General features: G+C 47.7%; 1 long non-coding RNA gene across 1 annotated transcript in view; it reads right to left on the bottom strand.

Annotated features, from left to right (window-relative positions):
- The window catches only part of LOC135243613 (uncharacterized), an 83,740-nt gene extending 64,299 nt beyond the window's left edge, over nt 1-19,441 (bottom strand). The window contains exon 1 of the long non-coding RNA XR_010326698.1: nt 18,930-19,441. This is a non-coding gene — a long non-coding RNA (uncharacterized LOC135243613). The remainder of the gene's footprint in view (nt 1-18,929) is intronic.
- Between the last annotated feature and the right edge of the window lie 5,399 nt (nt 19,442-24,840).

Below are 24,840 nucleotides of genomic sequence, written 5' to 3'. Positions count from 1 at the left end.
GAGCGCAATCTGACTTGATGCGCCACTCACTCGATTTCCTTCGCTTGTTTCTCGAGCGTTGCTTTGTGGCACGTACTGTATAATTCAATCTAACCTCAAACAGAAAAGCCATTAACGAGACCGAGAAACATCTGGAATACTGCACGTCACCGCAGACACAACGTTTTAGTAACATAAAGACTGGAACGGTGTGGTTGTGTGACTTACCTAAATGTCATGCAGGCCTGAAACACTCAGCTGTTCCAAGCGTCAGTCAGGCTTTTCACTACACTCTTTTAAATAGACCAAAAAACATGATCAAAAAGGGCAATCAAATCCATGGAGGGTGCAAACAAGCCTTATTGAAGTTTATTAAAGCAAAAGTATCATATCACAAAACTCATTTACTGTAAGTAAAGCATAATTATGTGCAATAAATTTGAGGACTTCTGAGGGGTCAGGAAGCTTAGTAAAATGTCTACAAAGACTTGGGCACAAAACAAACATTCTCTACTAGGACAGTGTTAAGCTATGCCAAGAAGTTATACGGAGACATCATTATTGGAAAGAAATCATCTTTAGGCTTACTAAATACATTATTATAAATGATATGGTATTACAGACTTACTATTAATGCTTACTAAATTAATTTAAAATGTCTGAGTGAATTGATACATACAGTATGTTGCATTATTTATTTAACTGCAACAGGCGTTAATTGTGCTTGTGAACTCTGAAGTGTTTTATTTATTTATTTATTCGAATTCCAATGGCCAAACTGTGGACTGCCCCCTACCCTGGTGAACAGCCATTCATTTTTGGCCTACGTCGTTTTTTTGCAGGTCCTTCCGGCAACAGCATCAAATGATCAACAGGAATGAGACAGTCACCCGTGCTGTAATTTCATACGGAGTTTACGTAGCCCAAATAAACATCCACACAAATATCATTCAAATGTCACGTCCTTAACAACTACCTCCAACACCGCTCGTGGCGCTGAATGTCAGCCCAGGACAGTCTTCCATACAGAGAGCAAGTCACTGTGTACGCCGCAAGAGTTAAGCTCCCTATAAAACCATAAAGCCTGAGAAGGAGGACTTCGCACCTTTCCGCGGGCAGCACCTTAAACATCAGAGGGAGAGACTGGCATGCCAAAAGAGTCATTACCGTGACGACTATCAGTTCGGGGAAACGGGATCAGACCCCGGCGACAGCACACAGGGCCAACTGAAGCTCCTGCCCACCGTCGGCGAGGGTTTCCAGGTAAACGAGCCGCGCGGTAAGCAGCAGGCTACCCGTGCCAAAACAGCAACTGTAAGGCCAAAGCCCGCGGTGACAGAGGTGTAGAATTATATTATCATAATTGATGGTTGACGGGACCAGCAGATGAAGGACTACTTCGGAAGATTCACAACACCTGCAACCAATTTAGTTTAAATGTGTGTGTGTGTGTGTGTGCGCGCGCATATATATTTTCGTTTTTTTACTCCCCGTCCACAAAAACAAGAGAGAGAGAGATTGTTCCTGGCTGACTGCCGGGACATGTTCCGCCATGCCCGGAGAGCCATGCCAGCCGGCTTTTATCAAAATTCGCTGAGTGATTTATGCTGTCGATTGTAACGGCAGAATTAATCACGCATTCTAATTGGTTAGCTGTCAAACAACGTGTCTACTTATACTGGTAGAGGAATGCACTGAACTGAATAGACTTCATTCATTTATTTATTTATTTACATTTTATTTTTTGCAGCCACTACACAAAAACCCTACCAAAAAATGGTTAAAACTAGAATCAATAGGCCAGAACTCGGGACCAGAACCAAACTGCCCACATTCCTCACAAAAATAGCTGACCGGACCGACGTATCTGAAATCAAATACTCAGCATTCAATTTGGAAAGCAGCATGAGGAGCGAGCGGTTAGTGAGGTTCGGTTTGCCGTCTAATTTCACGTAGGTTCCCAGTTGCTGGCAGCGATCAGGCGAGTGCTAAACACTCTCTGCAGACTGTGAGAAGCTGAAGACATGCTAAAGGTCGGGTTGGACTGAAGGTGCGCCTCCAAAAGCGCACTGCCACAGACCCGCCCACGTAGGCGGTCAACTCTCTGATCGGTACAGCCAGCCAGCCAGCCAGCCAGTCGGTCTGTGTGGCAGGCGATAAAATAAAGAGCCGGTGCGACATCGCGAAATCATAGAGCCCTGGCACACGACGAGCAAACTGCTAATGTTTACAGATCTAAACGACTCGCATTAACCTGTGATAAGAAATCAGTTATAGACGTCTGTCCTTTAAAGATGACTGTCTGTCTGTCTGCCTGTCAGTCAGTCAGTGTTGCGGTCTTGTTAATCCCATGTGATCATGTCTTATCCTATCAATATGCACGCTCTTTGTAATACTGTGTAATGTGGCGGGTGATGTCAGTTAATTGTCATGTTATTGTTGTTAAACTGGTATGTTTTATGTAAGATATTGTGTGCGTTTTTAATGCAAAACGGTCAAAAAGAAGAAAAAAAAATCTAGTTTAAAAATTATAGGAAGTGTTTAACTTGGCATGTTCATTGTGAATAAAACCCCCCAGGTCCTTGAAAGCTAACCAGGCAGATGATGGTTACAAAGGCCACACAATTACATTTGTTCTTGAAATATAACATGGAACTACAGTCTCACAGACCATTTTTCCCCTCACTGACACCATGGCGAAAATACCACAATAATCTAGCACTGGCAACCAATGTTAAACAAATACATTATTTTCTGCTTTCTCCCTAAAAGAAAGGTTCTGTTTTAATAAGAATGTGTTATCACACTGTACTGTACATGAGAACTGATTACTGAATTGCCTTGCTACGCTAAAGCTATGCTAAAATCGAAACTTAAGACAATTCAGCCAAAGTATAGTGACATGCACATGTAATGATATTGTTCCTTCAAATATATTGGAGGGCTTAACTAAACCAATGAGGGTCAACACAAAACATAAAACTACAAAATTGGCTGGCTGTATAGCCTAGTGCAACGGTTAGGGAAGGACTTGCCCTGAGGTTGCAGTTCAATTCCCAGATGGGGCATTGCCCCATTGTTCTCTTGAGCAAGGAACTTAACCTGAATTGCTTTAGTAAATATCCAGGATGTATTAATAGATTCCACGTAAAGAATGTAAGTTGCGTAGATCACTTCAAATATTTAGCAGACAGTCTTATCCAAAGTGTACTGTACGTGTAAAATGTACAGAAATCACACGTCGCACCAACAAAAGAGGAACAGCAAGTGCTGTACAGAACCAGCCCTAGCAGATATCCTCACTGTGGTCTAATAGGCAGAGATATTATATTCACGTAGGACCGGTAGGACAGCTTTAGGTTCCAACTGGAGAACAACAATGACCCTGTTTCTCTGCATGGGCATGCAGGGAGGGAGTCTGGGGCATGGGGGGGGGGGGCATGGGGGGGCTGGTGGGGGGGTTCACCAGAGCCCAGGTAGATCAGTCAGCCCAGCGCCCCAAACGAGTTAAACTCCGCGCTCCGTTCCTTCCGGAACCATCCGCGCCCTTCCCGGCCGCAGCCTACTTTTCCCGTCGCGCCGCAAAAAACGTCATGAACAGCGCCGCCTCTCTGTCGACGCCTCTCTGCAGCTCGGAGAGGAAACCGAACACAGGTCCATTTCAGCCGCGCCGCAAAGTAGAGAACTTTGCACAGGGCAGACGTAAATTCGTACGAGCGCCCCAGAACTGTGTCTACATCACAGTTTCCTACCCAGTGCTGAACTAATCCAATGCGTTGCTCAGAGTCGTTGCAATTCAACACAGATCACTGTCCCCTACATACTGCCTGTTGCTAGTCTAGTGTACACAAATCTAACCACTCATATAGCCTGTCAATCTGCAATCCCCCTCCACATTCTATTGCTACTGAAGTGTACACTGCCAATCGTTCATATTCATTCCTATACTATGTCTCTGCAATCTGCAGTACATTAGTCCTCTGCAATTTTGGCATTGTGTAGTTTTTTGTGTAATCTACAGCTGCAATTTCACAGAATCTGATGCCAATTCCTGGATCAGAGGGCAAAAAAAAAAAAAAACAAGATTTACTCAGTGGAAACATAGCCATTAGCCTATGCTTTCAAATACAGACTGGGGCGCGAGGCCATTTGATTGGCCGTCCGAGCCGAAGCAATCAATTTTATTGAAGTTCGCGCTCAGGTTATCTCGGTCGGCTTCCACAGAAGTGCAGCGGTGGCTTTGATCTTCAAGGAGAGATGCGTTCCAATGACGGGGCAATGATAAGATAATAACACCAATCTGGCAAAAATCTATTGCTTTGTGGGGCCGAGCTCTTCTTTGCCTGAATCCTCTTCAGCCCATAGTAAGTCTGAGTGTTAGAAGCACACCCGTGGAGCAACACTGCCACCCGGTGGTTTCTGAACAAATTGGTGGTGTCACTACAGCATACAGTGGTAATGCGGTCGTGATGTTTGCTCTTACAATATTAGTTGTCTGTTTCTTTTGGCTCTATCGCTGCTCAATTCTGCAGAATTCCCAGACCAATCCAATCCTGAATGTCTACTTGGAGGGGGGAACATATTGACTGTACCATAACAGCTGTTAGAATATGAACAAACAGTCAGATGTGGACCGCAGCAATAAAACAAACAACGTTTCTTGGGGCGGCTCCTTTCAACTTTCAATTTTTTTATAATCAGAAAGGATTTATCAAAGATTCAAAGTTCCCTCTGAGGCAACAAAAAACAGTGTGTGAAAGTGCAAACGGCGGAACAGGAGCAAGCAAAGGGCCCTCTTCCCACCCACAGACCGCAACGAACCGTATTAACGTTACGTTCATTTAGCGGACGCGGTTATCCAGAGCGATTCACGCTGCGGGAGAAACGTAAACCCGTTCTCATCTGGTTACTGCGAGCGATAGCGCCAGACCTGGCTAACAGCATTCCCGGACGTGTGTGTACAGATGCTGCAGCGCTAATGCACAATGCTGCTATCAGGAGCTGGTGGAAGCAGGAGCAGCTTACTGCTGTATGTACAGAATCAGATGCTTCATTTCTGCATATTTTTTAAAGCCCAACATTTTACCTGCTGGTTGATTTTTGAACTACAAAATCACTGAAATTGAAGTTGACATGCATTACTCATTTGCATTAAAAAGTATCTTTACAGTACAAACGGGATTCTGGCCATGTTTACAATGGGGCAGCGTACCTGAACATGCCCACATACTTGATACTAAATCCTGGTCTATACGTTGGGACAAACCAAAACATGGTTCTGCTTGAATCGGTGGGTGCTGCTTCTCAAATGATTATTTATATCTTCCCTTTTCTTATCAAATGCAACTTTCATAATCAGTGAATCACTGAGTAAATGAACATAAATGGGATTAAAGTATATCCTAAAGGAGAATTGATGAAAGCTCTCTTCGCAGTGTCACAGAGATCGGGACCTGTCTCATAGTCATGTGATAACACGTGTAATTCAATTTCCCCTAAGAGGGAGAAATCACTTGCTTCCTGTGTGTGAGCATGTGCATGGACACCTATGTGTCTATAACTGGGACAAGGGACAGCCCACTCATAAAAGAAGCTAGCGCTACTCTAGGATAAGTTGTGCTCTTTAATTCATACTGGGAAAGGTTTGGATTTGGGCTGGAAAACCTGATCCTGCATCAGCACACTTGTCAAACTCTTCATGAATATGGACTCGACAACAGTTCCCTGCAAAAAACTACCTGAAATACAAATTATTGCCAGCAGGGGACACCAGAGTATCATGCCACTACAACAGCCTAGGCCTGCTCTCAAAAGAAAAATAGGCACAAATTATCCCAGAACAATGACATTTGCATCACAATGCAATAGCAAAGCCGCAATGCCACAGTTCTAAATGTCAAAAGTCTATAATAAACTACGTGGGGTATGCATTAAATACAAAACTGTTACATTTAATATAATTTTCTACTACACCTCACTACTTGATAATTGTGTCGCCAAAATGATTGACCAAACAGAAACTGCACATCTCAAACTGCATACAGAAGCTGGGTATAGCAGTCCTATTCTACTAAAGGTATTTTAAGCTGGGTGTTTAAACCAAGGCTAAAAGTTTAACTGATAAAATAATTGTTTTTCTATTATTTTTTAACAAGGCTCTGCATAGCACTGTGGTTTTTCAGGAATAGACCACAGACGGATTAAAATGCTTTCTAGAATTATGTTGGTTTATGTAACTTCAGGGTGAAAGCAATCATTGTTCATACCGCCTCTGTAACCATTGCAGCCAGAAGCATCTTTGGCCTTACAGACTCACTGTCAGCCTCTAGTGGCAGCTCGGAATACAACACCAAAATTCCTAAAGCAGCAAGCTTTTACAGTTACCAAATGTACCCAATAGAGGGCAGCAGAGACCGGATTAAATTATGTCATAGAGGCCAAAGTAGCCGTATCCGTTTCCTACGTATACTGTATGCATTCAACCAAGGAGGTTTAATTACTATTGGCACCACACTGTAACGCAATCCTGATTAAAACTGGTATTTCACAAAAAAATCACCAGCACCATGAGAAAGAGAGTGCTGTACAGGTGACTGCAGATAGAAAGAAAGCCCTTGAGCTTGAGCGTATATATATATGAACGACAGCTGCAATGAGAAGTGAGCTCTGTGCACATTGGATGACTCTGTCTGTGGGCTGTACTGCAGGTCCCTAGGATGACAAGGGGACCAGAGGCAAGCATCCAAACATCCTGCTGTCGAGAGCAGTGAGGTCGGAGTCACGACCACAGCCACTGCCACTGCCAGGGTGGAACACGCCTCGCAGCTGACCACCACCCACGGTGGCGTTGGTCTCAGAGAGGGTCACGGGAGACAATTTCACACTTTTCTTCACCGCAGAAATGCAATGAGAGAGTGAGAAAGAGAGGGGGGGAGAGAGAGAGAGAGAGAGACAAAGGGCAATTGGGCATCTCTAGTAGGTGTGACTCCTAATCAAAAGGCATAAGGATCACCATAGCAATGAGGCTGGACCACCTTCCTGGCTCCTGGGGTGGAAGGGGGGGGGGCAATGGGCCTACACCAACGGCACAGGGATAGGAATGTGACATTCCTGAGGAGAGAACAAACTCACCAAACCAGGGTAGCTTTGTCCCTCTGAGAGGGAGGGAGAGAGGGAGGGAAGGAAAGAGGGAAAGACAAGAGGGGAGGGGAGACTAAGACTTCACTTGTGAGGTGTAGAACGTGCGCTCTTTCATGCCCTAAACAGGGGGGCTTCAGGTTACTCAACAACCCACAGGGCACAGGCCTGCAGAAAGAGCTCAGCATCCTCACCTCTCCTACAGACTCCTCTCTCCTGCCACTGCCCAGGTGCCTGCTGGGTAACAGCCCTACTAGCACAGTCAAGCCCCTCTCACAACAAATAACTGCCCAGCTGCTGACCACGCAACACAGTATACATACTGAAGAGGGATGCCCAGTCTCCAAGACCCCCAGGTTTACGACAGAGAAAGAAAGAAGGAAAGAAGTGGCACAAGGGAAGAGAGCAGAAGAAAGGAGAGGGACCAGGAAGAAGAAAACTCAAATTTAATACACCAGCTGCAGAACAAGCAAAGCTATTTCCGCATTGAATACATTATGAAACACACGCACACACAAATGCATGCATACACACACACACCACTACCACACTCTATGGCACTTCATTTAGAAGCTGCTGTGACAAGATTGACCATCACACTGTTCCTGTGAGTCTGCGCCACATGGCTAGACTAATAGCATCACACCAGGGTTCAACAGAGCACCGTCAGCTCACACAAACACCTGCTAAAGCGGCGTACAATAGCAGGGAATTACGGCTTTGACAGGGTGCTGACAGGCTAATCAGGGCGCTGACAGAGCGATGACAGCGACACCGGGCATGTACTGGGAGAGTGTGGGGCAACAGAGTTATGTCTGGGAGGCAGAGGGGTAACTGGGTGATAACTGGGATAAAGCGAGGTGATAGGGTGATGACTGGGAGGGAGAGGGGTCGTTGGATGTTAACTGGGAGGAGGTGGGGTAATTGGGTGATAACTGGGATGGAGAGGGGTAATTGGGTGATAACTGGGAGGAGGTGGGGTAATTGGGTGATAACTGGGATGGAGAGGGGTAATTGGGTTGTAACTGGGAGGAGGTGGGGTAATTGGGTGATAGCTGGGATGAAGAGGGGTAATTGGGTTGTAACTGGAAGGAGGTGGGGTAATTGGGTGATAACTGGGAGGGGGGGTGAGAGGGTGATAACTGGGAGGAGGTGGGGTAATTGGGTGATAACTGGGAGGAGGTGTGAGAGGGTGATAAGGGGACATTGTCAGGGTGATGATGTCTAATACAGAGGGTCTGAACACTGCGGTGTGTCAGAGACCATACTCTCCACTTCACTGGAGCGCCAGCCACACATCAAACACCCCACTGGATATGAGAGAAGGGGGATGGGCTGGGCTGGAAAAGAGGCGGTGCATTTCCCTCACGCTGGCAACCCCAATGCTCCAGCAGTGCAGGTTCTTGCTCATTTCCCGGCAGGAAATAATCTCCGACCCCCCCCCCCCCACCCCCCCCCCCATTTAAACAGAATCTCCCCTTTCATGTACAACAAGAGAAAAAGACAACTGTGTCTCCCCCCAGAGTGTAGGGGGTGGGCGGGGGGGGGAGGGGGGGGTTCACTGTTCAGGGGTTTGGCAAGCGGCCAAGGTAAACACGAGGCGCAGCTGTGACCAGCCGCACGCCTGCTTTCCCTCCCAAATTACAGCAGCCGCACCTTCAGACCTCCACTAGAGGAAGCCAGAGTACACCTGATTAAGCACAGGCTGATCCTGGGTCAGCCACTGCAGGCTGCCCATTAGGGGAAGCCCAAGTGTAGCTGCTAATAGACAGATCTGTGGCCGGTCTTCCCCTCAGGGAGAAGCCCGATGTGCCGGATTTGGATGATCCCGATAACCAGGCGACGGGGGTCGGGATTAAGGGGCCTGGGGTCACCGTTTTAGACTACGGTCCTGAACCCCTCAGCAGTTTTGGGTCGTTCAGGAAGTCTCCCAGACCGGTGAAAAAGTTGTCATTGGTGGCAGCGTTACATTTAGGCATTTTAGCACAAGTTCTCATCCAAAGCAACTAACACAGGGCACGTGTGTGTGGCAACACCTGCCAGCCATTCAACCCTAACCCCCCTCAGTCAGGGCTCATCTGATGACATCACAGTGGACCCAGCGCAGGTGTGGCCGTAGGCCTGGTTTAAACCATGAGGCCAAACCCTGACCCTGTTACTGACACAGACGTGTAAAGACGCAGCGAACGCGCGATGTGCACAGTGGGCATTCTGCCTGGTCCACTGCGTCACAGCCTCCAAGATGAAGCCAGAGAGCAATGGGCCCAGCTGGAGCCAGCGGAGCTACCTCATTAAGGGACATGAAGCACGATCACACACACATATACGCACACGCACACACGCACAGACACACACACACAGACACACACACACACACACACACACATATACGCACGCACACACACACACACACACAGACACAGACACAGACATACACACACACATATACGCACAGACACACACACACACACACGCAGACACACGCACAGACACGCACACAGACATACACACACACATATACGCACAGACACACACACACACACACGCAGACACACGCACAGACACGCACACAGACATACACACACACATATACGCACAGACACACACACACACAGACACACACGCACAGACACACAGACACACACATACACACACAGGCAGACAGACACACACGCACAGACACACAGACATACACACACACACATACACACACACAGGCAGGCAAAGCAGTCAGTGCTGCAGTGCACACAAGGATGAAAACCATCAGGAGAGACAGATTTTTTCCCCCCACAAAAAATACTTTCCCAGCCTTTCAGTAATTCTCTCTCTCTCACACACACACACACACACACACACACGGAACAAAGGTGCCTTTTTCCTCAGGAAGGGCCAGCAGCTCCCCTCCATCAGACGGCCGCTTGTTTCTTGTTTTTTGGTCCGAGGCTGCCCACTCCCTGACCGCCCCCGCCCCCCCCATAACCCCCCCCCCCCCCCCTTCGCCTCCGCTGGCCCCCTACGGCCCCCGCCGCCCCAGAGACAAACTGGCCATTGTCTGAGCGTCGGCCGTAAACGACAGCCCTTCGGACGGAGCGCACGTTCCAGGCCCGCTCCAGACAGCGACGCGGAGCGGGGAGAGAGCGGAGCGGAGCGGGGCGGGGAGAGAGCGGAGCGGGGAGAGAGCAAGCGAACGAACGCAGACGCGCAGCCTCTCTCTCTCCGGCCCAGCAGCACTGCAGCTCATCTCCTCCAGGGGAAAGACGGCGGGAAGCTTGCCCCGAGCGTGGCCCGGGGAAGTAGAGCGGGCAGCTCTGAAGAGCGCCGCGACAGACGCGCCCCGCACCACGCTCAGCCCGCCTCGCCGCCGCTCGCCTCACAGCAGGCCGCCGCTCCCAAACCGCTCGTCTGGCGTCGCAAAGGCTGCTACGCGGCGGCGTACGCGCGTTAGCGCCGGGGCTAGCTGAGGAGTCGCGTAAGACGGAAAAACAACGAGGCGATCGTCTAACATCGCATAAACTCCTCCAGCGTTCCTCCAACGCTGCGGGATGCAGGGGGAGTTTTCCGCCGCCAGAGAGAGTTCCTTTAACGGACACAGATCAGAACTACGCGAAGGCTTGCGCACAGTCTGAGCCTGCGTTGGTCTGTCGGTTTCACTGACCGTCACCAGGCCACCGTGGTCCAGATAATCACCCCGCGATTGGCCGGCTCAGCCCGGAGTAAAACGGTGAGTATATGAACCAGCGGTGAAGTGTCCTGAGTGTGAGAACGCGCCGCAGGCTTACAGTGCCTCAGACTGTGGTCCCGTGCGAAGACGAACCACACAGAGCGCAGGCGGACGACTCGTTCCCTGTGGTTCCACTCCGGTTCAAATCCTCGGCAGCTTCCGGTGTCTGGCCTCTTCGAACCAGCACCCACCAAAACAACCCGACTGCAGTGTTTGAGACGGGGAAGATCACAACGTTTGTGTGCGTCTGTCTGTTTCTGCACCTGTGTGTGTGTGCGCGCGTGTGTGTGTGTGTGTGAACAGCCCTTCCAGTTGTGTGTAGGCTGTCCACATATTGCTTCCCTCAGATAGGTCACAGCAGCCCAGGAGAATTATCTGATGTCTGACCTCTTGGAGGCCATCATGCCTTTCTCAAAACCGCCCATGACTCATCTGACACTGTGCCCAACAGCCTTGTTCTACAGCAAAGTCACTTGACACTGTGCCCGAAAGCTGTGTGTTACAGCACAGGCACCTGATAACTGTGTCCGACAGCTGTGTCGTACAGAACAATCACGAGACACTATGTCCAACAGATGTGTTCCAGCACAGGCACAAGACACTGTGTCAGATAGCCCTGTTCTACAGCACAGGCACCTGACACTGTGCCAGCATCTCTAACACAGGATTGCATTGTGAGCTTTTTCCCTTTTTTTTACTGCCTCTAAGCTACTAAAAAAACACTCCCGGCATTTTACTAGCTTCAACGCGAGTGCTGATCAATCCAATCGAGACACAATTAACTTTAAATTGCTTTAATTACATCAAAATAGAGACGCGTGCCACTTGAGGAGCGACAAACAGCAATAAACCAGATGTTAAGGAACATAAAAAAAAGAGATGGGAGCCTGTGACGAAAGGTTGCCCATCTGTTATTTCTGAAACAACAGCAGGCTTTCCTTCGAATGCGCGAGGAGCGTTGGAAATGCAGAGCACCAGAGAGAGGTTCTGTTTCTCACACACAGAGACGCGTTCCCACAGGCGCGGCGCTCCGCAAGCAGCCGTTCCCCTTCAGCCCCGTTTTCCGGCCGCCGACGTGGATCGCGCGCCTCGTACGCGTTCGGCGGATACGCACGCGGACGAGACACCGGAACGCAACGGGTTCTGACCCCCAGACGAGCCGCTAAGGATCGAAACTGCTCCAGCAAGCATCCAGAAGCGTGAGCCACTCACGCCATCCCCTACACAAGCAGAACTCCAATCCTCCCTCCGTATGTTCGCACTTCATAGGAGTGGCGGCGGTGGGGAAGGGGGAGTGGATGCCGTGCGCTGGACAGATGCTTGTTTTTGGGGGGGGGGGGTGGTTTAGAGGGGGACAGGGTGGTGAATTACAGAGCCAGACCCCTCTCTCCTTGTTAAAAAAAGCCCTAGTCCTTTTGTCAGGGCCCCAAAGACTGACACAAAGTGGCCCTTTGTCTGTCTCCCTGTAGGCCGAATAAAAGCCTCTTGTGTCTCCGGGCCTCTGACCGAGTTTACTCCACACTTCAGCCCCCTTTGTGAACCAAGTGTCCCACCGTCAAGCGCCCGATCTGGGAGTCACTCGCCGCTAGACAGAGGGTCCCTCTTCAGCACAGAAAGGGGGACTTGTTCTGAGAAGATGTTAATGAAGGGGTGGGGGGGTTGGGGGGGCTGGAGGGGGTGCACTGCACCATATACTGAAATAGAGGGGTCTCTGTCCCGGGACACAACAATAGATGGAATTCTTTAACGCTAAGGCTAAGGCACAGAGAGAAGGAGGGGAGAGAAGGAGGGAGAGAGAGAAGAGAGAGAGACACAGACGCTTTATATCCCAAAGGTAGCAGACATGTGGTGGTGTTGGGCGAGAGAAGTTTTCTTTAAACAGAACATTCCTCTTCGACCCGGATGCAAACCCAACATCCAAGCACATGGAGCTGGGGGGGGGGGTTCAGAAAGAAGAGTAGGGGAGGGATGGGGGGGTGGGGGGGCGTGGCCTACAAATGTCCAAGGTTCTAAAGGTAGAACCCCCGGCAGCGCTCAAGATCAGAGGTGAGCGGCGACCACGCCTTTACCCATCAAATAGGAATAACGGCACAACAAAAAAAACACACAAACGCATTAGCACAGGTAGCACAGGAGTCATGAGCGCTAGCCGCTATCTGAAGAGACTCCAGCCGCTAGTGCAGAGAGATGAGAGGAGTTGTGCAGAAGGAAAATGGCGGGAAGGCCGCGGGTAAGTTACAAACAGGTGCGAGTCTATGCATCAGGAACAGGAGGAACAGTTAATTCACCGGTCTGGCAAGAGCCACATTCAAATAAACCTCCCTATCCCCTTCCCCTCCTCCAGCCCCCAGTCATTACATTACATGTCTAAAGCTCACGCAGGACCCTGCCCTTTCTGAAACATTTCCCCCGACGCCTCGAACGTCTGCTCAACCTTCAGGTGAGACCTGCACTCAGTCAAAATTTCCCATACTTTGGATTACAATGTCATTGTTTGCTTTGCTCGGGCAAGTTAATTTTGGTTATTGGCTGAACCCCACCCACCCTTTTTTAGCTGCAGATAATTCTCACTTCATGTCAAAGTGAAGGACACATTTTCTGACTGAATCCAGGCCCAAGCCTGGGCTCGTTCTGGCCCTGCGGTTTTGGTTAAGGGTCCGCAGAGGGCAGGACTGCAGACGGCAGGCCTCTGGCCCTCTCCGCTGGGCGAACACAGACCCCACTGTGCATCGCGGACGGAGACCACGGCGCTGTGGAGACAGGTGCTCCTCGGAACACGCCCATCCGCCAGTCTGACCTGGAGCTCCACTGCAGCACAGAGCCGGCCTTATGAGAGCCTGTTCCCCTGCCGTTTACGCACACGCACAGACACACACACAGACACGCATGGACACACGCATGGACATATGCACGGACACAGACGCACACACACACACACACACACACACAGACACACAGACACACGCACACACACACGCACAAGAACAAAGACGCACACTCACACAGGCGCACACACAGGCATCCATAAATAACAAAACATTCAAACATACACACAAACACAGTATACATAAATATACACAGGTACACACATCCAGGCAAAAATAACACACAAACACAAACATTGAAAATACAGACACACTGTACATAAACACACACAAATACACACACAAATAACGCATCAACACAAACACTCAAATATAAGCATACAAACGCAGTAGAAATTAATATATACAAATACACAGGCATGCATTCACACACTCACACACAAACACTCAAAACACACACACACACTCACACTCTCTCTCTCACTCACTCACACATACACACACACACACAGCTGTAGGCTCTGTTCTGAAAGTGTTGTGACTGCTTCCTTATGTCTTCCCCAGTAATCAGAGGTAAGACAACAGTCTGTTCTCACCCATGGCCCTACAGAAGTCTATGACCTGCATGAAGGCACAACAGCGCCCCCTATCATGTCCACAGCATCGGACAGCTCTCCTCCTGTTCTAAACACAGCTGTCAGTCAAGGCCGGAGACGTTCCGACAGCACAGACAGCAGGCTGAAGTCAGCCACAGACAGACTCTGGGCTCACGGAGGTGAGCGGTGAGTACAGGGAGGGGAACAGCCACCTGAAAGAGCCAGGCACCGAGTGAGGAGCAGATTCAGGCAGGCCACAGCCCCTGTGTTAATCAGAGGTAGACTAACCAATGGAACGACCGGACTGAACACTTGTTCAACATCAGCAACGGGACACAAGCTTTAAGCGCAAATGTCACACGTGCCCCAGGACAACACCTCTTGCCCCCCACCTCCCCCCTGCCCCCCACCCTCCACATTTGTTATTTTTTTCTGCTCTCTTTAGAAAAACCTGCCATTAAAACAGTCGTGACACCCCACCCCAGAGCCCCAAATCCTCTTATGGGGCAAGTATGGTGCTCAGTTGAGGGGGGGGGGGGTGTTTAGGGAGGGACAGACGCATGGGGAGAGCAGGGAGAAGAGACTTAGGTTTGCACAATGGACCACTCTCAAGAGGGGTTAAAAAAAGATCAGTTATACCCTGAGCCGACAGATATCTGCAGGCTCCAGCCATTGGGGGCTTGGGGGGTTTTGGGGGCATGAAAGGGGTGACATTGTGTGGTCCCCCTTTATGCTCTTCTCAGCTCTTTTAAAAACCAGTTGAAGGTCTGGAGGGGAAAAACAAAACCTCCTGTTGAAGAAACAGAAGAGGATTTTTTTCCTCTGCCTCAAATGAGGTGGGTGGCAGAGCGCATACATTTTCTAAACCCTGTCTTAATACAGTATAAGGCATGAGCTTCCAATCTCAACTTTGCCTGAAGAAGGTTAGACAATAAATATGCAGGGCTATGATTTAAGCTGTTAAGGGTAAAGCACATTTATACGGTTAAATAGCCAATATATAATGGAAAAGACACATCTAATTGATATCCACCAAATTCAGCTGACCGGATGTAGCCATACGGTCAGTAAAAGCAAAAGACATGGGACCTAAGCAGAACCTATGCAGCTATTAAAATAATTTACCCGAGTTCTACACATTATGGAGGAAATTATTGTCACTGGAAGTCACGCAAGGTTACTCAGTTACACCTGAGCGGCGTGGATATGGGACAGGTGCCAAGTCGCACCGGCTGTGAATGAGCCCTCACAAAACGCCTCCGCAGCTGTCGGCAAACTATATACAGTACGGCTAAACGGGCGATTTTCTAATAGGGCATTCTTCCTCTTGGTTCATCCACAGTCAACTCGTGGATTAGTGACCTGCAGTCGCCCTTTCCTTGAAAATGACCAGTCCGTTTAACACGAAATGCGGGTGAACCGAAGCAAAGGCAGCCTTTTTATTTATTTAAAAAAAAAAAAAAAGCGCACGCACCTGCGCCCCGGCTCGTGTTGGCTCAAGTGCACAGCCACATGTAATGATTCAGGTGTCAGATTATAGCTGTCGTGCGCACGTTTACTGCAGGTGCCACACTATGGCTCCGGAGTACAGAACTGCACAGTTGCTCATATAGTTGGACAACACAAAACACCGCCTGTACCGTGTTTCTGTCCGTTTTGTATCGAACTGGACAGCCCCATCCCCTTACCATTTCACCATTAAATAAATCTGTACAGCATATTCTTTGTAATAAAGATGATGAATGGCATCACTCTGTCACTGAATAATTAAAACAAAAGCAACAATCGGTCTGTGATGATTTCATACATTGATATGTGCGCACAATCATGCCCATTTATCTCCATTGTTTTATGATACATGGCAATAATAACTTCTGGCACAAGCTGGACTTTATCAGATCGTGATGCAAACCGTCAAAACAAACTGCAAGGTCTCTGTTTCTTATTAGCAAACTAATTTTAAAACAAAATACCCTTGGTTGGCGCTGTTTCACAGACCTCACTTGAAAACTAACGGAGCAAAAATAGAATTGAGTAAAAACAGACCACTACAAAACCGAACACTGTGAGGCTGTGGGGAGGGGTCACAGTAATAAATGTCTTGCATGCTTTCTTCGGGCCTTATTGTTTTATTTATCAGTTGCGTATAATAATACAGACTTTGTTTGCGAATAGCTGGTCTAAGTGTGTTTTCAAGAACTGAGTTCTGAGTGACCCACGTCACCCTTGCAAGAATGCAAGCCGACTGAACGCCTACGTCTCGTCTCTGAACAAGGGGTCGTGTTCGGTGGTCGTGTTATTAAAACAGAGTTGACATTGCCAGTTCTTACCTGAGAAACCTGATGTGTGCTCATCCCATAAAATTAAATTGTTGTATTATTCCACTGTGACAGAAGCGACCGCGCATCCTTTCATCCTGGCAGCTGTGTTTACGTATATCCCAAATAACGACGAGGTATAGGTCTGGTTGACAGGCGGAACCAGTAAGCATCCACAGCAGGTAAAGTTATGAAACCAACAGAAAGTGCAAACGTTGGAGCCAACTCATCACAGCACCATGCGTATCCATAAACGGCCAATAGCCCATTATATACTCCGTCTCCGTCAGTGTCAGCGACAAGATTCCTCTTATGCACGAACCCATGTGACAGTCTGTCGGACCACAATATTCCCACTTTGGGACCAATCTTCGCGATGGTAACTTCATCCATGATGTCGGTAAAATTTCAGAAATGATAAAAGCCACTGTCTGATTTTAGTTTGTTCAAATACAGAAAAGTACAAATAATAGGCTGTAAAATACACACACGTAAAATTCAGAAACACAAAAAAAGTCCATAAACCAATGAAAAATGTTTCCCCACACATGCACACCTCCACATGTACTGAGACCGATGTATCCAATATCTGTGCGCTTCTCAGAATAAGAAGCTTTTACTTCCCTAGTACCAAAAATCCCTTTTAAAAAAATAAAAGAAAGAAAGAAACGAGCGAATCAAAATGTTAAAATCCAAGTTTGCGTGACGGTATCTTCTCCGATTCCAAGCTGAGCTCCCACGCAGCTGGAGCTGGGAGAGGGGGGAGGCACCGATGTGTTCCAGAGGTTAGACTGAACTGTAACCGCTCAATCTCTTCTCACGCTTTCAGCGATTTCACCACAGCGTCCCACAGGCAGGCCAGCGTACACTGAGCCATTCTTAGCGGAGCGCAGCAGTCAGTACTCTGGGCTCGGCTGACGCGTGAAGGCAAAGCACTATGGTAAATGTAGTTCAGTTTCCGCAGTATGTAGCCTGTACGTACGTTTCATCAAACACCCCATTCTTTTAAAGTAGACAAGTATTATGTTGATATGTTCTGGGCAATTCTTAAAGTTCAGAAACAAGTTAATTGATTCTTATTCCATCGTCTCTATGATCAATACCAATTAAACGTCAATTGTAAGACGCACCACTGTGTTATGTAGGTTGTAGTTGGTTTACCCAAATATTAAAGAACCTTTTTGCATCTTGGGGGTCAGCAAGTGGAAACCAAAGTACGTTTGTTTGTTTATTTATTTATTTATTTATGTATTTATTTATTTACTTACTTACTTACTCATTTACATATTGTAGTAACCATGCAGTGCGACCTCTGACTGTCTTCAGCATGGATTACGCAGCTAAATGCTGGCTTCAGCATGTCTATAAATGAACTTGGGCACGTGGTAAACCTGACTGGAAGGCACGGGAGTAGTTGAAAACCCTGACTTATGACGCATCCGTAATGCGCGTTTATGGAGCTCACGGGCATACAATGGTGAGAACTGATTAATGTCCCCTCCACGAGAATGAGATGGACATTGGAGGGTCTTAATTCTGACTACTACACGGTGACGTTTTATTTGCAGAATCTATACCGGCGCTCAAAAGCGATCCAATTCCAAAAACAGAATTGAGGGGTGGCGGACGCAGAGCTTTGAATCGGATTTATTGGATGCCGTTTAGAAAGGAAATTAAAGCTTGTGTCATATGGTGACTGAGGATGTGCATTAATAACCAAAGTCAAATTAATGTGTTTTTGTTAATTATTTACAATAACTCAGTACAAATAGATTACTGTAATAACATTTTAATTGAATGTGTGGCAATTTCACAGCTCAATTTTAAATGCGAATTTGTCACAGGAGTTTAACGTTTAATTTGCACTCAGTTTACACTGGCATTTTTTCCTCTTGGCACAAATGTCGTGAATAGACTCATTTATTTGGAATGCATACACCAACGCTTTCTGTAATCTTTCCACACTTTTCAGCAATACAACGTATCCGACATCACAACACACAAGGAAAGGCGATGGTCAGAGCGGAAATCTCCTTGATTTGTTGTCTGCGAAAACAACAACATTGTGCACATTCAGTAGGCTATTGTTTTGAATGGGAATCAATGGAATGTTTTCAAACCAAGTCACAAATATATATATAATACTTTGCTCAGATTAAACGAGTCATGCTTGCAAACCAAGGCATATAGGTGGCCAAGAGAGAAAATGGAACGCGACAAGTCTATTTTGCTAAAAAAAGTCATTTCTGACTGTTAGGAAAATGGCGACGCGACTGCCAAATGATAAGGGCTAACCACTGTTATAATAGCAAGTCAGCTTCCACAATACAAACAACAGAACAGGTGGACTCACCCAGCGTGGGTAGAGGTTCATTCCTCCCTCAGTCCATTCTTCAGCTACTCCCCATAGGGCCGTTGCTATTTTCTCCGTTCCTTATAAGCGGTTTGATTTCCAAACAGAAGCTGTAACCTCTACAAGAGGGTTTGCTGAAACTACCGCAGCGCTGTTGTCAAATTGGTGGCAATTCATGCCTCTCTTTCCATGAAAATGCATCGACCTCTAAGTTAACTTTCCGCAGGACAACCTCAAATCAAACGCCAAATTCAATTTCAAAATTGCCACCATGACACATCACTCACGTCATCTGTCTCATCCTCTCTGACGTCATTGGCTACTACTATCATTTCCGATGGGTACCGCCTGCGAGTTCTGCAGGGCAGTGTCAGGTTGCCATGTTGAAACACGAATCTTTAGTTTGAAGTCCCCGAAAAACTGAGGTGATTTTACTGAGGCACCAAACGTGGCATTTCTTAAGCAGTCGCCTAACACAAAATGGCCTTGCATTTTGACCAGCGCTTTACCTTGTTGCCATGTAAGCAAATAATTGATATATAAAATGTAATAAAGCATTACCAGCCAGCACACCAACAATGCCCACTACCTGCCGGCGTTTTGCAAACCGGCACTACAAACGGTCCATTAGTAGACAGTTGATGCGAGGCAGTTGATATAAGGACCAGCTGTTAAAATAGTGCAAAATTGTTGGTGAATAGATGTGCAAAATGCAGGCGGACCCACAGCTGGCACCTACGGCGGTCAGATAGGCGCGTGCATGCTGGAAAGCAAAGCACTTAACATCAGTTTATAATGTCACGTGTCTAGACTGCCCTGCGAAGCATATCGTTAATTCCTAGGCGCCTTTTAGGAATAGTGAGATTAAACTTTAATACAAATACAATTTGAACGTGCATTTAAAAACAGATACGGCTTTGTTGTCTGAGGGGGATTAAAAAATTGCTAGAACCTTTACGCAGATTCACCGCTTATCCAGTCCGTATTTTCTGATATACCCTTCATTCTGGCTCGTGTCCAGTGCTTTCCCGAAGTACCTGAATTGCACGCGATTCTGTCAATTGGAGGTATTTGATCACTTTCTTGTGTGCGAGGCTGAAAAGTTTTTTTTGGAAGTGTGTACACACGGCATTGCGTGACAAGGGCCAGAGCACAAAACACAAAGACATTGTTTTCCGCGATCAAACCCCCTTTCTGGTGACTGAACGGCATTCCTGTCTCGCATTCCTTCGGCTGCTGCGCGAGAATTCATATAAGAAACGAAAAGGGAGGGAAAGTAATGCATTTTTAATTATGCGCCAAGCTTATCGTTTTATTTCTAACTTGTCTGCATACAGAGCTTATGAAATTAAATGACCTTATACCCTTTATGGTGTGAATTAATTGAATTGCATTATTTTTTATTTGTATTTTTTTAGTTCATAAAAATAATAACTATGCTGCAGGGGCAGCATGGCCTTCTGAAGGGTACCTACCAGCTCAAAATCACTTTCAATATTTTCTGTAATGGATACATTTCCCACGTTTCTCATAAACCACAAATTACTTAGTGTTAAGTTATGTAAGACTGCTGTGTTCTTGCCCTTGTATAGTCAGAAAATGTGCAGAAGTTCTGTTGGTTCTGTTGACCCAAGCTTGATCTGTGCATGAGGGTCGGTCAAGAGTTTGTTTAGTATAATTTGAATTTATAACACTTTTTTTTAATCCACAGGCCCTATTAAATGATGGCAGATTGCCAATGCCTCAGTGTATAATATTCTCCAAAATATTTATAGTGGAAACAGGACTAGCAAGCTTTCATCATTGACCATGAAGCATGGAACCAGGAGCAGATTTGAAATCCTGAATTCAGGAAACTCGTTGAGAGAGTTTGGGTCAGCACAGGACAGAAACACAAGGTACTGACCTCTTTCAAACTGCAAACAATCGATTTTCAGCCACATCCATTTCACGCAGGAAATGTTGCATTTCCTTTCTTCATGAACTTCAAAGTTTTATTTGTTTTGTTATTTGTTACAGTCCTGTATAAAATTGAGCTCCACGTGACATGGTATTGCAGCATTATGTGTAAAGTTGTGATTATGTAAGTTCCAAAAAAAATTGCATTATTATACTTGCCATTGTTTACATCGGTCATTGCTTAGAACTTAAATGGCAGCTTGTAAAAAACAAAATTCAAATGAATCTGCATTTTTGGAGAAATTTAGTGTACTGAGACAAATGCACGCACACACATGCACACACACACACCAAATATGACCACAGAAGGATTGTCAGTGTGGTATCCAAGAAGAACAACTTAGATGACAGCCTGTCCAAAATACAAAATCACCACACAGGGTGTGTTGTTTTTACTTCTCTTCCAAAGAACATCTATTCATTATTGTATTTATATATATTTTTTTTTACCTTGCCTGCAACTTGTAACAGGTTTTTTCAGCACGGGACTGAATTTATGGATCAGGACACAAATAACCCACTGATAGTATATCTGTGATGGCCAATACCATCACTGTACCTCTGCTACCGTGTTACTACACATGGGCACTGCAGTGTGTTTTCAGCGATGAAATATCCCAGGGTGGTTTACCGAACCCAGATCCTTGCTCTCATTATGTCAAAAGGTCAAAGTTCACCAAGGATCAGTGCTTGAGGACTAATCTAAGGACTGGATTCAAACAGTATTGTCTTTTTTTTCTTATTTGCCAACACAGTTTAGCTAGTTCAGCAGTCAGCTGAAATTAAATCGGCAAAATGTGTGTTTCTGAAGACAGAAAAAAAAATAATATATATATATATATATATATATATGTATTAAAAAACTAGCAAGTAAAAGTGTAAGTAAAAAATGCAGATTAAATCGAGGCCTAAGCGTGGCACTGCCGTCGCCCGGCGTCTGTCAGCCGTAGCCAGCGTTCATGCCGGTGTCTCCGCGGAGGGCGTGGCAGACACTGGTTCTCACGCTCCTCATGTCAGGCATCTATCTCTCTGTCCCTCCCCCTCCCTCCCGTACCTGTTTGTGTTTACGGCTCGGGGGAAACCCCTCCCTCCGGTGCAGGAGGAAGTGAGCCGGAATCCCTGCCGCGATGGCGGAACGTCGCGCCCGGGGAACCTGGAGAGCGGGCGGCCCTCGTCCGTAAGAGAGAGAAAGGAACACAGAGACAGAACAGCATCAAGCGGAGAAGAAAACAGTACACTTTCAATTGTTTTTCAGCAGACTTTCATTGTAACACACTTATTTAGGGTGGTGTGTGCGTGCGTGTGTGTGTGCGAGTGTCCGTGCGCGCGTGTGTGTGTGTGCGAGTGTGTGTGTGCGTGCGTGCGTGTGTGCGTGCGCGTGTGTGTGTGTAAAATTAAAACTCTGGCATAAAAAAACGAATCTGTTGGCATCCTCGCCAAATATAAACAAGAACCAGCTTAGCCCAGAGCTTAACTGCAGGAGGGACAATGGATGCAGTTGTTTCAGCCGAGCAGCCCTCCGATGCACAAAAGGACGGCGTGATCCCGGAACGATTAGCGCTGTGTGTGACATTCATTATCGCGCAGAGACCACGGGCGAGTCCCCTCAGCACGTCACATTCCAAATGAGCGCTACGGCCTCTCCTGCACGCTGTAGAGCCAGAGCCAGGCAGGCTCAGCGTCCGGCTGGTTTTCCATTATCTTGTTCAGCCACGCTGAGCTGTGTCACTTTAGCTTAGCCTCCCCATCTTGGCGTTCCTGGTGCAGGCCTTCTCATGAGACGGAAGGAACGCGGGGATATCGAAACGAGTATGGGAATGCTGGGAAAATGCCATTGCTACTACTTCTGGCAGAGCGGGGGAAAAAAACAGCGCAGACATACGGAGAATCAAGGAGAAAGCAGGGCGTCCGCAGGGCAGTTTTACTGCCACTGAGGAGAAGAGGATTGTGGGAATGCTAGCATTGTCAGAAAAAAAACGTTCATTGCATTGGACAAAGTCAAGTTGCAGCAGCCTCCGACATCCGGGCAGACAAACAGAATAGGACGTTACGCGCTGAAGCTCTGGCTGGTTGTCATGCAATGAAAACACAAATCATGCCGTTTCTGGGCAGGTGCTGTAGCATTCATAAATCTTCTGCTGATTCTCCAGCAGGCAAGATTCCGTAGTATTCGTCAATTCACTTTTGCGCTGGAGCCCTGCTTCAGCCAGATTTGGGCCATAACAGCACAGATTCTCTGGGTCAACCAGATGGTCAGCTTCACATTCTTTGATGCTGGAACCCGAAAAGATTTGCCTCCCTAACCGTGAGCTGAAACCCGCCAATCCGATGCGTTTTATTGGCGGTCGTAAAAGGGCGCTGCCGAGAGCAATCCCAGCGGTAATTGTCCCCCTGTCCTCAAAACCCTCGACACGGCACCGCTGTGTTTCCAGCCAGGCGAGCAAGGAAACGCAGCGGGAAGAGGACGGACGGAGATCGAGAGCCGAACATCTGGCCGCCGCAGAGAATCTGCGCCCGGCGGGTCAGGCGGTTTTGGTGGCGGCCCGCGGGAGCCGGGGGGGGTTCCCACTCTGCGGGGCGAGCGGAGCGTCGGTCCGCAGGCCCCCGCGGTATCTCCTCCGCCGCGTAGCAACACAAGGCCCCATTCAGCTCCACGAGAACAAACGCCTCCCTTATGCGGCGCGGAGCTCGCCCCGGCGCCCGGGCCACGGAGGAGAGGCGGGTTATTCATCAACCAGCCCGCGACGGGACGAGGACCACGAAAGGGAATGGAAACCGAGACAAGAAGCCGCTCGAGGAATGTCTGGCAGACGGCCGCCCCCCTTACGACACTCACCCTACAGCCGCTCTGCTTCGCAGGGGCTAGCCTTTAGTTTTAAACCTCTGTTTTCATAAAGTTTCTCATTCAAAAATGTTTTTTTTTTCTTTTTTTTTTGTGTGTGTCATGGGATGACGTTGTAAGTGTGTAACGGTCAGCTAGGAAGCCCGAGAGTGTGTTTCGCCTTGGTGGTGGTAGTAGTGTGAGTAATGCCACATCCATGAAGCATGTGGGCTTCATCACCCCTTTTTGGGGGGGCCTTTGCGTTAGGAATGACACTGGGAACATTCTGAGTATGTACCCTGAAAACACCGGGACAGAAATCTTCTGTCCCAGCGAGAATCAGACATTTCATCATTTCTGTGCTAATTGGAGGCCGGACGCCTCTGCTTTCTGGCCCGGGGAGGGGCCGTGGGGCAGCTGCGGGGGTTCTGGGGGGGGCGGGGGGGGGGGAGCCGCAGAATTCCAAAAACGCCCGGGGGGGGGGGCAGCCTGTGAAGCGGTAGTCCCACCGGGGCTGTGAACTGACCAGAAACGGATCCCATGAGAGGGGCCACTTAGCGGGGAAACCGCATCACGGCGACCCTGCTGGCACAGCACAAAGGCCCTGTTCTCCCTCACAGCTAATGGACGCTTACCGCATTTATGTGGGCTAAATCATTTCCTCCAGTCAGAGCTAACTCCACTTCATACACCCTCTCTCTCTCTGTCTCTCTATCCCTCTCTCTCTCTCTCTCTCTCTCTCACGCACAACCACATACATGCACAGACAATAGAGAAAGAGAAACTGGATTGAAATAGATAATTTTACTTAATAAAAGGTGAGTGTGCATATATGCGTGTGTGTGCATGTGCGTATGCGTGAGTGCGTGTGCATGTTTGTGTGAGTGCATGTGTATCTGCTTGTGTGTGCATGTCAGGGTGTGTGTGCGTGTGTGTGCATATCCGTGTGCACATTTGTATGAGTGTATCTGTCTGTGTGTATGTGTGTGTACCTGTTTGTGTACATGTATGTGTGTGTGCATAATCAGGTGTGTGTGTGTGTGTATATGTTTGTGTGCATATATGTGCGTGTGTGCATATCCAGGTGTGTGTATGTGTGTATTTGTTTCTGTGCGTGTGTGTATCTGCTTG

This window comes from Anguilla rostrata, chromosome 17, assembly GCF_018555375.3.
Source record: "Anguilla rostrata isolate EN2019 chromosome 17, ASM1855537v3, whole genome shotgun sequence".
Taxonomy (NCBI): Eukaryota; Metazoa; Chordata; class Actinopteri; order Anguilliformes; family Anguillidae; genus Anguilla; species Anguilla rostrata.
This window is presented reverse-complemented; position numbering and strand designations above follow the sequence as displayed.